This window comes from Phodopus roborovskii, unplaced genomic scaffold (genome assembly GCF_943737965.1).
Source record: "Phodopus roborovskii unplaced genomic scaffold, PHOROB, whole genome shotgun sequence".
NCBI classification, from domain to species: domain Eukaryota; kingdom Metazoa; phylum Chordata; class Mammalia; order Rodentia; family Cricetidae; genus Phodopus; species Phodopus roborovskii.
In genome coordinates, this window is record NW_026126485.1 from 10,902,074 (window position 1) to 10,917,928 (window position 15,855).

The following is a 15,855-nucleotide window of genomic DNA, read 5'->3' on the forward strand; positions in this document are numbered from 1 at the left end:
TTATTGATTTCAGCCCTCAATTTGGTCATTTCCTATCATCTACTTCTCCTGGGTGACTTTGCTTCTTTTTGTTCCTGGGCTTTCAGGTATGCTGTTAAACCACTAGTGTGATATTTCTCCACCCTCTTTATGTAGGCACTTAGTGCTATAAAATGTCCTCTTAGCACTGCTTTCCATAAGGGAGATATAACAGGCAGTGAGGAAATCCAGAGAATCATTGGGTTATCGTTTGAAAGCCTGTATTCTACAAAACTGGAAAATGTAAAATAAATGGACAATTTTTTTCTGGATATGTAACATATACCAAGATTAAATCAAGACCAGACATACAATTTAAATTGACCTATAACCCTCAATGAAATAGAAACCATCATCAAAAGTTTCCTAATCAGAAAAAGCCCATGGAAAGAAGATTTCAGCACAGAAATCTAACAGAATTTCAAATAAGAGCTAATACCAATACTCCTCAACTTTTTCCACACAATATAAACAGATGGAACATTGCTAAACTCTTTTTACAAGGCTGCAGTTACCCTGATACCCAAAGCACACAAAGGTGCAACTAAGAAATAGAATTACAGACCAATCTCCCCCATGAAAATTGTCACAAATAATACTCAATAAATACTGTCAAATCAAATCCAAGAGCACATCAAAAAAAAAAAAAAATCACCTATGATGCTCAAGTAGGCTACATCCCAGAGATGCAGGGATGGTTCAACATATGAAAAATCTGTTAATGTTATCTACCATAAAAACAAACTGAAAGAAAAAATCATATGACATCCCTAGATGCTGAAAAATCCTTTGACAAAACCCGACATCTCTTCATGAAAGGGTTTTAGGAAATCATGGATACAAGAAACATCTAAACATAATAAAAGCAATATACAGCAAGCCTACAGCCAACATCAAACTGAATGAAGAGAAACTCAAAATGATCTTATTGAAATCAAGACAAGACTGTCCAATCTCTCCATATTTATTCAATATAGTACTTGAAGGTCTAAGACAGCAATATGACAACAAAAGGAGACACAAGTGATACAAATTGGAAAGGAAGAAGTATGTTTGCTATTTACAGAATATGTATGTATGTATGTATGTATGTATATCCCCCCCCCAAAAAAAAAAACTACCAGTGATTTCTTAACAGCTAAGAAACACCTTAAGTAATTTGTCAGGATACAAGATTAGCTCAAAAATTAAGTAGCACGGCCTCCCTGACCTCTGACCCCCACCGCCAGTCCTCTGCCTAAGCTCTGGGCACCTGCCAGAGATACACCTATCCCTGCAAAACCATCCTGAGTCCCTGCCTGCTGGGTCTTTGACTCCCATCACCAGGCCTCTGTTGGAGGTGAATCCGGGACCTGTTCAGGTTGAATCCCCCTCCACACCCTTCCCTGGGAACTCCCTGGATTGGCCCGAATCTCACACCCCCTGTGTATTGTCCCCAGCGAAAGTACTCCTGGTGCTCTGATACACAACTCGCCCCGCCCCACTCGGCCCCCCCCCCAAGAACCTGCCCACTGCCCCACTGCTCTGGTTGAGCACTGGACAGAGGGCAGATCCAACAATCTCACCACCTCCAGGGAACTTCCTGGAGCTTCTCTGAGCACACTAGAGCTGCACCTATCCATGGGAGGAACACTCTGAGTCCCCGCCTGCCTGATCTCTGACCTCCACTGCCAGTCCTCCACTGGAGCTCCAGGGCCCCTGCTAAAGATCCCCCTATCCATGTGGGACCATCCTGAGTCCCAGCCTGCCTGCTGGATCTTTGACCTCCACTGCCAGTCATCTGCTGGAGGCCTTTGCCAGAGGGCCAGGCCTCTGCCAAAGACCAGCCTATCCAAGCTGGACCATCCGGAGTCTCCCCCAGCATGATCTGCCAGAAGGAAATTCCTAGGTCTGCTCTCAGCACACTAGACCAGCCTATCCACACAAGACTACCCTGAGTTCTGCCTGCCTGAACTTTGACCACCATTGCTGTGTCCCTGCCTGAGGAAAGAACTCCTAGAGAGTTTGGACCACCCATAGCTAGACCTGGTGGCACAGTTTGAGGCAGGAGATTCTGAGTTCAAGGACTGAATACACAACATAGTGAGATCTTATCTCAAAATGTAGGGATTTTTGTTAAACCTGACGATGTATGTAGTAACTTTCCAAGATAAAGTATTTGCATAGCACATATTTGCATACCACGTTCAAGAGCTTAGGTTCAATCCCCTTTACCAAAATATGTGTCACTGTATAGTCATCCTTCTATTGACATGCCCGAACTTCATCCTTATCTCTGTTTTGGTACCTATGTCCAACCTACTAATCACTATTCTACATTTAAGTCAAAAATGTAGCTTTCATACATATAGTGTTTGCATTTGGGCTTTTGAGTTTGATTTACTTTTAAAATGTCCTCTAATTCATGCACTTTATAAAAATGACAAGATTTAATTCTTTATGGCTACACAATACTTCACTGTGTTTCACTGTGGTGTGTGTGTGTGTGTGTGTGTGTGTGTGTGTGTGTGTGTACGACATCTTACTCATCCATTGATTGATGGGCACCCAAATTAAATCCATAATTATTCCTAATGGAGCTGCATGTATCACTCCAGTACACTGACTTTATTCCCTTTGTATAGATGAAGGAAATTATGGGTAGATCATATAAAAGTTCTATTTTTAGGAACTTCTATATTGTCTTCTTCAGTGTTTGTACTAATGTACATTACCATCAGCATGTATGAATTCTTCTGTTTCAACATCCCATTAGTGTTGCTTTTTGCTGCCCTTTTGTAACAACCATTCTAAGGTGAACCATTGTCTCATTGTAATGATGAATTTCAAGACATGCTACCAAGCCATAGTAACCAAAGCAGCACCACATTATCCTGGAACTATGACACCAAATGAAGAAAGCACAGAGCATACCTTCAAAACATTTGTGTAGGGAATCATCTTTTAGACATGTCCTCAAAATAAAAATAAAAAATAAAAACATAGAAGCTAAAATACATAAAAAGAAAAACGAAGTATGTATTCTTAAGAAATACTTTTTTAACTTTTTTGATGGTCAGCTTTCACCCCTTCATATCTGACTCAGGCTTTTATTATTAATATCTATTAAAATTCAGGTTACAGCTGACCACTTGATATTGGATAACCAACCAATGTCTTCTGCCCTGGAGAAGACTATTTTTCCCACTCTCTGCATTCTTTATTTGCCTGTAGGTCTTTGTGTAGAATTTGTTTGCAGCAAAGGGTATAACAGATCAAAGAAATACCTACACATGAGGAGAAAATCATTGTCAACCACCTATCTATGCAGGTTCACTTTACTGGCTTGATTGGGATTTGTTTTAAGGAACAAAGTTCCAAGAGATTACTGAAACACACCTCTTGGTGTGCCTTATGGCATTTACAGAGGTAATTAGAGCAAGAGAACTCTGGCCAAATAATTGAATTAATCCCTTGATTTAATTTCCTTGTTGATGAGAGAAGATAGAGTGTGATCTATTTGGAGGGTCCTGGAAGAGCATCCTTGGACTGAATCTTGCCCTGGCCCCTTCCTTTGCTTCGCTTCTCCCTGCTTCTCTTCCACCAGGAACAGAAGAGCAGCATACCCCACCACCACACCACAACCTTGATGTTCTGCTTAGGCAAAGCTGGCCAAGCAGCAGCAGACTGGAGCTAGGGAACTATAAGTCAAAAGCAAACAAACCACCCAATCCCTCCTTTAGTTTCTATGAGGTATTCTGACCACAGTAATGCAAAACTAATGTGCTATCTGAAAAATTATTACTACCTAGGGTACATGAAGAACTCATAATACTTTGTAACAAAATTAGAGGGGGAGTAATATATATATATATATATATCCAAAAAAAGATGTGAAAATGTTCCAAAATATATTAGATATAAGACACCTAGTGTGACGAGAACTTATGTAGTGAGGGTGGTTACTAAACTAAGTTTTCTCTTTTGCACCTAGGTAGAAACAGGCTAGTTTCAGACTTGAAACTGAATGTGAAGGCAGCGCTAAGAATTACACTCATTAACTACGTGGTCAAACTCTGAGCTCCCACTTAGGCCTGTCTGCTTTCTTCTGAACCCCAAATCCACCATCCTTACCTCTTCTGGGACAAAGGTTCCAAAGTCAAGAACAGGAATGTGGTGACATCATTTAGCTCTACACAGAGTTTGGGATTCATTCTGCTTCTGTTGTCCCTGCTGTCACTGGGTACTGCAACTGAGGGGTAGAAAGTTAATCATTACTCACTTCCTGTCTTATCCTTAAGCAGTAGTGTGTAATGTAGGGCAGTAACACAGTTCACATGCCCCAGAGAAATGGAACCAGCTTAATGATTTCATAGGAATGAGAATTCTGAAGTACTACATACTGACAGATTATTTAGTCTTTAGAAAATTTTCTCATTATAGTCTCCCACAAACTGTCTTATCATAGAAGATTAATTGAACAATTATTGACCACTTGCTATACTAAAAACCTTCTTACACCTGTTCCCTTGTTTGGACTCATTTGTTGTTGTTGTTGTGGTTGGTTGGTTGGTTGGTTTAGGGGCTTTTTTGGGGGGTTGCCATAATGAAGCCCCTTCTTGGTTATATATAATAAAAAGAGTAAGTTACACACACCACACACACACAGTCACATTCAAAGAATTGAAGAAATGGGAGCTGGGCATATGTCTCAGTGACGAAGATCATTTGCTGTACCAGCATGAGGCCCCTAGTTCAGATTCCAGCACCTACATAAAAGTCTGTGTATGACTGTACATACCTATAATCCCAGAGCTGCCAGGAAGGGCTCACTGGGATGCTGGCCAATCTGGTTCTAGCTCCAGCAAGAAACTCTGTCTTGAGTAAGTAAGGCAGAGAGTAACAGAACAGTACACTCAGAATTCTCCTCTGGTCCACATATGTTCATACACCACCCATGTATATACCACACATACACACACACACACACACACACACACACAAAACATACATAAAACACACACACACATGTATACACACATACTCCACATACTCTCAAGATGAGCTCCTCCTGTTCAATGAATTGTACAAAAACAGAACTGAATCCTTGACAACTCCATCAAGTCTCACAAACCATGCAGAAAAAAACAGGCTATCTCTTGACACTGAGAAGTTCGCAGGACTTGTTTAGCAAGCTCTAGTCTGTACTACCTGAATGACCTAACTCAATTCTGCCCTGCCCTGATTACATGCTTCATGATCTGACTGGGTTCTTCTACACCAAAATCTTGTTTACTTTTGAAGAAAAGATATCAAAAGTATAGAAGACTTCTAAATAGGTTAACACAAACCAATTTGAGGTTAGATGGCTTCCACCTTCATCATAATCCATTCTGCAGATGTATGACTCACATACCAGTGACACTGAACATAAATATTTTCCCTTTTCCCCCACTTCATTTCTTTTAATTACTGTGACTCCTCCAGTGGGTCAAAAAGCATACTGTGAATCTTTTGTGTTTGCTTCTTCTATTCTTTGAACAAGAATAATTTTCCTCATAGATGGGGCTTACCCTCAGTTACTGGTTCAGTGACTCCTCCAAGAGAGAGAAGACACCATATGTGTGTGATCAAACTTGGTAACCATTTCATGGTTAGTCATTGCAGACAATGCTACATATAAAGAGACAACTGGATAAGAAAAATTTGATTCTGAGCACTATTTAGCATATACTGTATCTTCTCGGTCAGAATTTATACCAGAGAGTCTGAAGGTCAGCCATCTTCTGTTCAGCCCTTCCTTTCATGCATCTGGGTCCTATAAAGCCAGATGTCTGGGGATGCATCTTGGTGCTGTGCTCACATGTGCAAAGCCCTGTGTTTGATCTCTAGCACTAGATAAGCAGATACACTACATCATGTCTATAATTCCAGAAATGGAAGTTCAAGGTCATCCCTGGCTACTTAGCAAAGGTAGAAGACACTCTGGGCTACATGAGACACTACTTCAAAAATATTTTAGATAAGTAATAAAGGCAAAAGTGGACAAGTTTATTGTGGTTTCTCCTCCTCTTCTTTCCTTTAGCACATCCTTACCACAACCCAGAGTACTCCACAAAGTCCTTTGGTATGAGCTTGACCTTTTACTCTGTGCACATAGCTAGAAAAAGCACGGCATTTAAGGTTACAATACCTGATAGCCACAGCCGTAAACTAACTTTGTAACAATTTTTTTCAAATTGGAGTGAAGTACAGAGTGTACCCTGTGCCCAATTCCAGATGCCTGAGGAGTCTCCAGATTGGCTATGGACACAACACACTCCCCCTAATTCATGAACTTCTTTATACCAGTTCCTGCCTGCACTTGAGACAAACCCAAAAAAAAAAAACCAGCTTATAGTGGCCAACTCTTTCTTTTAGTATCCTGATTCTCCACATGAGCCCAGAAATCAAAGGCTTTTGTTTTCATAATGGCCACATAAGTTGATGCTGATCTAGGCATGTTACTGCCTAGATTGACACTATGCATGCAGATATCAAAGCCTCACAGTGTACTATACAAATGCATATAAATACTTGTCAATAGAAACCTATTTAAAGGTAAGTAGGTAATAAAATGTCATTGCTGTGTTGACTGTGGCTATTTTATCATTTAACATTTAAGAAGTCACTTTTAATGACTTTGAACATTTTATGATTTGGAGTGCTCCACCATTTATTCTTCAGTTCAGTCATATGTTTGTTATATAGCCAAAAGTAGCCTCACACTCACTACAGAGCCAAAACTCACCATCATTTACTGCTTAGCCTGTGTGTAAAATGCCTAACACTCACTATTTACAGTATCTATTTCTTTCATTATAAGGAACTGAATAGCATCCTTCCAAGCATACTACCCATTCACCTTCTCTGAACTTTATCCTAATCTTATTGCATTCTCAATAGTTTGTTATGAACAATCTTAAAACAGGTGCCAACATGAGTTTCTTAGTTATGGTTGGCCTTGCTGGTTTTACTTCTTTGACTTGAGAACTGACAACAAAGAAAACTACTTCCCAGGGACTATAAAGATTTTACTTCAGAAGTTGTAGTTAAAACTCATGGTTTCTCTTTCTTTTTAGCAAGTTTGGAAATGAGAAATTTTACAAACTAAAAGACTGTGTGATAGCTATTCTTGGTTGTCAACCTGACTGTATCTGGAATAAACTATAATCAAGAAGTGGAAGGCACACCTGTGAGAGATTCTCTGCTTCATTTGAAGGGGTGAATCCAATTGTAGTCCAGACCTTTGAGGCACGAAGACACACACCTTTAATCTTGATCTTGAAGCAAAACAGACATACTTTAATATGGTTTATACCTCCTGTAAAAGTCTATATAAGATTATAGAAAAAGAAAACTTTTGTTCTTTACCTGCTTGAACTAGCCTTGTTAGAACATCCAGTCCTTCACTGGCATTGGAAACTGCTGTTTAGGGATTCCAGCATATACAGAAGACCAGGTAAGATATCCAGCCATGTGGGACAGAAAAACTACCACATTTTTTAACTTTCAGTTCATAGCCAGCAATTGTTGGATTAGCTGAACTGCATCCTGTAAGTCATTCCAATAAATTCCATATAGATATAGAGATAGATGATTGATAGATAGATAGATAGATAGATAGATAGATAGATAGATAGATAGATAGATATTCATTCTACAAGTTCTGTGACTCTAGGGAACCCTAACTAATACATACTGTTAACTATTATTTATAAGTCTATGCTTAAATACTCGATTTTCTATGTCTTGATGGATATTCTAATGTTCAAAACACATCTGTCTTAAATCTAGTAGAAGATATAAAGTGTGTGCAGGTTCCCTAAGAGGCTAGAAGAGGCTGTCAGATCCCTTGGATCTGGACATATAAATGGTTGTTAGATGCTCTCATTATCCCAGCAGACCCAATCCATCAGGCTCTTCCCTAGAACACTGCAGCAGAACAACAGCTGCAGCCTCCCTTCCCCTGTCTATGTCTACTATGGATTCCATAGACCATACCCTCCTGGCCTGCCTCCCCCAACTCATAGCTGTTTTCCAGTTCCCAGCTTGTACAGACAGCCCCTGCTAAACCACAGGCCACACCTTCCAGAAGACCAAGTAGCCTGGCCACAGATCTTCTCTGCTCTCACTGATCACACAGATCATCCCCTCCTAACCTCCCTCCCTTGATTCTTCCATACATTCCAGCCTCCATCACCAACAAGCATTCCCCATTAACACACTGGCAGAGCAGGCCAGCAAAACACATCCATCACACTCTCTAAAAATCCAGAGATGAAAAAGAAACCAAGGAACAAAACACTCATGCAACAAAGACAAACCCAGGAGTCAGTACCTAGACCTATAATCACTCCAAACCCAGATACCTAAATGCCTGCAAAAGAATACAATAAATAACAGTCAGGATAGTATGTCTCCATCAGAGCACAACTGTGTTAAGACAGCAGGCCCTGAATATGCCAACATAGTCAAAGCAGATGTGAAGATAATAGAGGTCCTTACGGATGACATGAATAAATCACTTAAAGCCAAGAAGAACAGTTTTGAATGAAACTATTTAAAACTTGAAAATGGAAATAGAAGCAATAAAGACAAAGACTGAGAGATTTCGAAAATTTAAAAAATAAATTCAAAGAGGAACTACAGAGGCAAGCCTCCCCAACAGAATACAAGAGATAGAAGAGAAAAATCTCAAACATTGAAGATACAATAGTAGAAATGGATATATCAGCAATTGAAAACATTAAACCTAAAAATTTCCTGATAGAAAACATTCAGAAACTCAGAGGCACTATGAAAATACATAAGAATAATACAAATAGAGGAAAGAAAGGAATCCTAGGTCAAAGGTCAAGAAAATATTTTCAACAGACTCATTGAAGTAATGCCTATAAAGGTACAAGAAGCATACAAAATACCAAATAGATTGAACTAGAAAAAAATTTACAAAGACAGAGTTGTAAGATTTAAAACTGACTTTTTTTTTCTTATTGATGAATTGCTGCCTCCTTTTCTGCCTCATTTTCCTACTTTTCTGGTAATATTCTTTTTTTTTAATTTATTATTTTACATGTCAATCCAAGTTCCCCCTCCCTCCCCCATCCCTCCCTCACTTTTACCCTCTCTGCCCTCTCACATGCACTCTAACCACCCTCCCCTCCCATCCCCCACCCTAATTCCATATGTAGGGGAGTGCCATCCATTTGAGGTCATGTAGAGTTGACAGGTCATGTGAAGTAGGAACTAGGTCTTCTCTCCTGTCTCTAGGTTAAGGCAGTTATCCCTCCATGGGGGATGTGTTCACAAGGTCCTTTTGTGTGCCAGGGATACATTCTGGCTCCACTGTCTGAGGTCCCTTAGACTGCTCAGTCCTTCTGGCTGAGAACAATATTCGGGGGGCTTGAGTCAGTCCCTTGCTGGCTTCCCAGCTATCAGTCTGGGGGCCCATTAGCTCCTCCTTGTTCAGGTAAGCTGCATCTATGTGTTTCTACAGCCTGGTCTTGTCCTCTCCATCTGCATCTGGGTTCTAGTTTGATTCAGTGTTTATGTATGGGTGTTTGCTCCTGTTTCCAACAGGTATTAGATGAGGGCTCCATATATAAGTTAGCTGTTGATCTCACTATCCAGGAAGGGCATTTATGGTAGTCTTTCCACGGATGCTCACATTGTTAGTTTATGGCAGTCTTGTACTTCTCTAGAGCTTCCTTTATGTTCAATTTTATTTTCAAACCAATATTGGCTCCCTCTTTTAGTCTCTGTCTCTCCCTCTCTCTATCGCTCTCTCTCCCTCCCACCCTCCCTCCATCTCTCTCTCTCTCTCTTTCTCTCTCTCTCTCTCTCTCTCTCTCTCTCTCCTGTCTTCTATTCCTATCCGGACTCAATCTTCCTAGTCACACGTGTTTTCCTCTCCTCCCCCTTGCTTTCTCCTACTTCTCTCTCCATTCCCTACCCCCCCCCCCGTGCTCTGAGGGAATTGTCCCTTCCCGATTCTGTAAGGAACTTTATATGACTCTCTTAGAAACCTCCTTTTATCCTAGTTCCTCTGGTGGTGTGAATTATAGGATGGTGATCCTTTGTGCTGTGTCTAAAATTTATATATGAGCGAATACATACCATGTTCCTATTTTTGTGACTGGGTTACCTCATTTAGGATGGTTTCTTCAAGTGACATCCACTTGCCTGCGAATTTCAAGATACCATTATTTTTTCTGCAGAGTAGTATCCCATTGTGTAGATGTGCCACATCTTCTTTATCCATTCTTCAATTGAGGGGCATCTAGGTTGCTTCCAGGTTCTTGCTATTACAAATAGTGCTGCTATGAACATAGTGGAACAGATGTCTTTGTTGCATGGATGTGGATCATTTGGGTATATGCCTAAGAGGGGGATTGCCGGGTCCTGTGGAAAACTAATTATCATTTTCCTGAGGAACCGCCATACTGATCTCCAAAATGGCTGTATGAGTTTGCACTCCCACCAGCAGGGGAAGAGTGTTCCCCTTTCTCCACATCCTCTCCAGCCTGAGTCCTAATTGGTGTTTCTAATTTTAGCCATTCTGGAAAGAGTAAGATGATATCTCAAAGTTGTTTTGATTTGCATTTCCCTGATAGCTAAGGATGTGGAGCACTTTCTTAAGTGTCTTTCAGCCTTTTTGATTTCCTTTATTGAGAATTCTTTCTTCAGTTCTGTACCCCATTTTTTAATAGGGTTATTTGGTGTTTTGTTGACTAGTTTCTTGAGTTCTTTGTATATTTTGGAGATAAGCCCTTTGTGGGATATTGGATTGGTGAAAATCTTTTCCAAGTCTGTGAGCTGCCGTTTGGTCTTGTCCACTGCGTCCTTTGCCTTACAGAAGCTTCTAAGTTTGAAGAGGTCCCATTTATTAATTGTTCCTCTCAGTGTCTGTGCCCCTGGAGTTATGTCCAGGAAGCAGTCTCCTATACCAATTTCTTCAAGGGTACCTCCTACTTTCTCTTCTAAGAGGTTCAGTGTGGCTAGATTGATGTTGAGGTCTTGATCCATTTGGATTTAAGTTTTGTGCATGGCGACAGATACGGGTCTATCTGCAGCCTTCTACACACCTTCATCCAATTGTGCCAGCACCATTTGTTGAAGATGCTGTCTTGTATCTGTTGAGCTTTGTTATGCCACCTAGTATGTGGTCGATTTTAGAGAAGGTTCCATGTGGAGCAGAGAAGAAGGTATATTCTTTTGTCTTTGGATGGAATGTTCTATAGATGTCTGTTAACCCCAGTTGAGACATAACTTCTGTTAGTTCTTTTGTTTCTTTGTTGAGTTTCTGATTTGTGGTCCAGTCTAGTGGTGAGAGTGTGAAGTTGAAGTCTCCCACTATGAGTGTGTGAGGTTTTATGTGAGGTTTGAGTTTTAGTAGCATTTCTTTTACAATTGTTGGTGCCTTTGTATTAGGGGCATAGATGTTCATAACTGAGAATTTGTGTTGATGGATTTCTCCTGCGATGAATATGAAATGACCATCTTCATCTCTTTTGACTAATTTTGGTTTAAAGTCTAACTTTGTTAGGATAGCTACGCCTGCTTGCTTCTTATTTCCATTTGATTGGAAAATCTTTTCCCAACCCTTTACCCTGAGGTAATGTCTATCTTTGAAGCTTAAATGTGTTTCTTGTATGCAGCAGAAGGATAGATTCTGTCTTCGTATCCATTCTGTTAGCCTGTGTCTTTTTATAGGTGAGTTAAGACCATTAATGTTGAGGCTGAGTAAGGACCATTGGTTGTTGATGCTTGTTTGATTTAGGTTTGTTGTTGGTAGTGGTATTGTGTATATATTTGTCCTGCTTTACCCTTTGTTTCCGGTGTAGTTCGATTATATGTTACCTACATTTTTGTGGGCGTAGTTACCTTCCTTGGGTTGGAGTTTTCCTTCCAATACTTTCTCTAGGGCTGGATTTGTAGATACGTATTGGGAAAATCTGATTTTGTCATTAAATATCTTGTTTTCTCCATCTATAGTGACTGAGAGTTTTGCTGGGTATAGTAGCCTAGGCTGGCATCTGTGTTCTCTTAATACTTGTAGAACGTCTATCCAGGACCTTCTGGCCTTGAGAGTTTCCATGGAGAAGTCAGCTGTAATTTTGATAGGTCTGCCTTTATATGTTACCTGTCCTTTTTCCTTCGCTGCTCTTCATATTCTCTTCTGTAAGCTAGGTATTTTGATTATTATATGTCGAGGGGTCTTTTTTCTTTGGTCTAGCCTATTTGGGGTTCGGTATGCTTCTTGTACTTTCATGGGCATGTCCTTCTTCAGATTTGGCAAGTTTTCCTCGATGATTTTGTTGAATATGTTTCGGCACCTTTGAGCTGGGCTTCCTCACCTTCCTCTATGCCTGTTATTCTTAGGTTTGGCCTTTTCATGGTGTCCCACATTTTCTGGATGTTTTGTGTTAAGGATTTGTTGGATTTATGATTTTCTTTGGTCGATGAATCTGTTTCTTCTAGTTTATCTTCTGCGCCTGAGGTTCTCTCTTCCATCTCTTGAATTCTGTTGGTTATGCTTGTGTCTGTAGTTGCCAATTTTTTTGCCCAGCTTTTCTATTTCCAGAATTCCTTCAGTTTGTGTTGCCTTTATTTTCTCTATTTCAAGTCTTGAACTGTTTCCTTCACCTGGTTAATTGTTTTTTCTTGGCTTTCTGTACTTTCCTTAAGGAATTTGTTCATTTCTTCCACTTTTTTGTTTGTTTTTTCCTCCGTTTCTTTAAGGGATTTTCTCACATCTTCTTTGAGGTCCTCTACCATTTTTATGATGGTAATTTTTAAGTCATTCCCTTCTGCTTCCTCTGCTTTGTTTTGTTCCATTCTAGTTGGGGTAGATTCCCTTGATTCTGGTGGTGTCATGCTTGTCTTTATGTTGTTAGGTGTTTTCTTGTATTGCTGTCTTCCTATAGCTTCTTCCAGTAGGTGTTGGTAGGGTCTCCCCTTCTCTCCATGGTATTTCCCTAGTGGGCTTATGTGGGTCAGAGGTTCAATATCTGTAGATCTGGGTGGTCCAAGCTCTATAGGAGGTCTCTCCACAACGGGGACCCAGGGATGGGGTCAGGGGAAAGGATCCAATAGAAGATGCCTGCAGAAACTCAGAGTGGTCCAGCAGAGATAGGCGGATCTCTGGGAGGGGCCTGGGACTCCAGCAGAGGACTGGAGGTGGGGGTCAGAGACCAAGCAGGTGGAAATTACAGGTGTTCCTGCGTGGATAGGCAGGTCTCCTTTGTTCAGAGTTGTTCGGAGAAGTCCCCGAATTAGGGTGGACTGTTGGCTCCACCCTCTGTCCCAGTGCTCAACCAGAGCTGCGGGACAGTGGGCAGGGTAGGGCACGGGGTAGGGAGAGCAGGCTCGTGGCGGGAATGGGTGGGGATGTATCAGAGCTCCAAGGGTGCTCTCGATGGTGACCTTAAAACTGACTTTTCAATGTAATCTCTAAAATCCAGAAAAACCTGGACAGATGTGTTGCAGATTCTCAGAGATCACAGAGAGCAAGCAATCCAGGCAATATACTTGGAAAACATTTAATCACCATATGTGGAGAAAGCAAAATATGTTGTGGAATATTATTTTAAGATGCATTACATTTGTTTATGCTGTGGAACATTTAATGATGCAAAGATGTATTTAACTCTTTTGTTGCATTTGCTTAACTCTGTGAAGCTGTGTGCCTTTGCCTGTCTAAAATACCTGGTTGGTCCAATAAAAAACTGAATGGCCACTAGCTAGACAGGAGAAAAATTAGATGTGGCTGGCAGGAAGAAAGAGTAAAAAGGAGGAGAAATCTGGGGAGAGGGGATAAAGTAGCAAGAAAAGAAAGAGCCAGCCACCCAGCTACACAGCCAGACAGGGAATAAGAAGGAAAGAAAAGATATACAAAAATAGAGAAAGCTAAAAGCCAAGAGGCAAACAATAGATGGAATCATTTAAGTTTAAAAAAGCTGGCTAGAATAAAGCCAAGCTAAGGCCAAGCATTCATAAGAAAGAATAAGTCTCTGTGTGTGGTTATTTGGGAGCTGGGTGACAGCCCCCCCAAAAGAGCCAAATAGTATAAACAACCAACATGACATGGAATAAACATATACCATGATAAAGTCAAATTTAAAGAATAACCCTCTACAAACCCAGCCCTACAGACAATGTTAGAAGGAAACTTCCAACCTAAGGAACTTAACTACACCCATGAAAATACAGCAATTAAATAATATCACACTAGCAAAAGCAAAAGAAGAAAACCACATACACACACACCTATATACAACAGCAACAATGACAACAAATTAACAGGAATCAACAATCATTGGACACTGGTATCTCTGAATATCAGTCTTCTAAATTCACCAATAAAAAGACACAGTAACAGGATAGTTGCAAAACAGGACCCATTCTTTTGATGCATCCAAGAAACACATCTCAAATAAAAGATGGACATTGTCTCTGAATAAAGGGTTGGAAAAAGATATTCTAAGCAAATGGACCTAAGAAGCAAGCCAGTATATCATCTTAATATCTAATAAAACAGATTTCACATTAAAACTAATCAGAAGAGATAAGGAAAGACATTACATACACATCAAAGGAAAAATCCACCAAGATGACATTTCAATTCTTAACATCTATGCCCCAAACACAAGGTCACATCCTTTAATTCCAGTACTAGGGAGGTGGAGACAGAAGTGGTGTGGCTGAGCAGAGTGGGAAATATAAGGTAGGAGGAAACTGGAACTCAGGGGATTAAGTCTGAGGCTTGGTGGAGAGCAGATCAGTATGCATTGCACTCTAAGGATTCTTGAAGACAGGCTCACCCATTTTAGTCTGAGGTAAAGATAAGAGCTATTGGCTGCTTTGCTTTTCTGATCTTCAACCTGAACCTCAATGTCTGTCTCTGGGTTTTTATTATTTGTATTACAAACCCCCCAACATCCTATCAGACCATCACCAATTAAAGCTGGCTATCAACAACAACAAAAAGCTTACTAACTCATGGAAACTTAACAGCTCTCTACTGAATGAATAAATGAGTCAAGACAGAAAGAAATTAAAGAGTCTAAATTCAGTGGAAGTGAATATATATCATACTCAAACTTATGGGACACAATAAATAAAATAAAATTGGAGAAATCTCATACTAGCATTTAAACAACAACCCTGAAATCTCTAGAACAAAAAGAACTAAGCACACCCAAGAGAAGTTGGAAAGAAACAATCAAACTGAAGTTTGACATATAGAAAATACAAGGAATCAATGAAACAGAGTTGGTTCTTTAAGAAAATCAAGAAGATAGACAAACTCTTATCCAAGCTAACTACAGAGAGTGAGAGAATGTCCAAATTAACAAAATCAGAAATGAAAAGGGAGACATAACAGCAGACACCATATAAATCTAGACTCATAAGGATGGACTCTAAAAAAAAACATGTACTCCACCAAATTGGAAAACCTAAAAGAAGTGTATAATTTTCTCTATAGGTATTACTTACCAAAGTTAAACCAAGGTCAGATAAATATAAGTAGTCATTAAAAGTCTCTCAACCAAAATAAATAAATAAATAAATAAAAGCCCAGGGCCAGATGGTTTTACCAGACTTTCAAATGGGCAGCACTAGAAAAAAAAAAAAAACACACACACACATCCTAAATGAGGTAACCCAAAACCAGAAAGACAAATATAGTATTTACTCACTCATAAGTGGGTACCAGAAATAAAGCAAAAGATACCCAGCCTATAATCCACAACCCCAGAGAAGCTTGAACCTTCTTCCAGAAATAGATTGAAGCAGATGCAGACATCCACAACT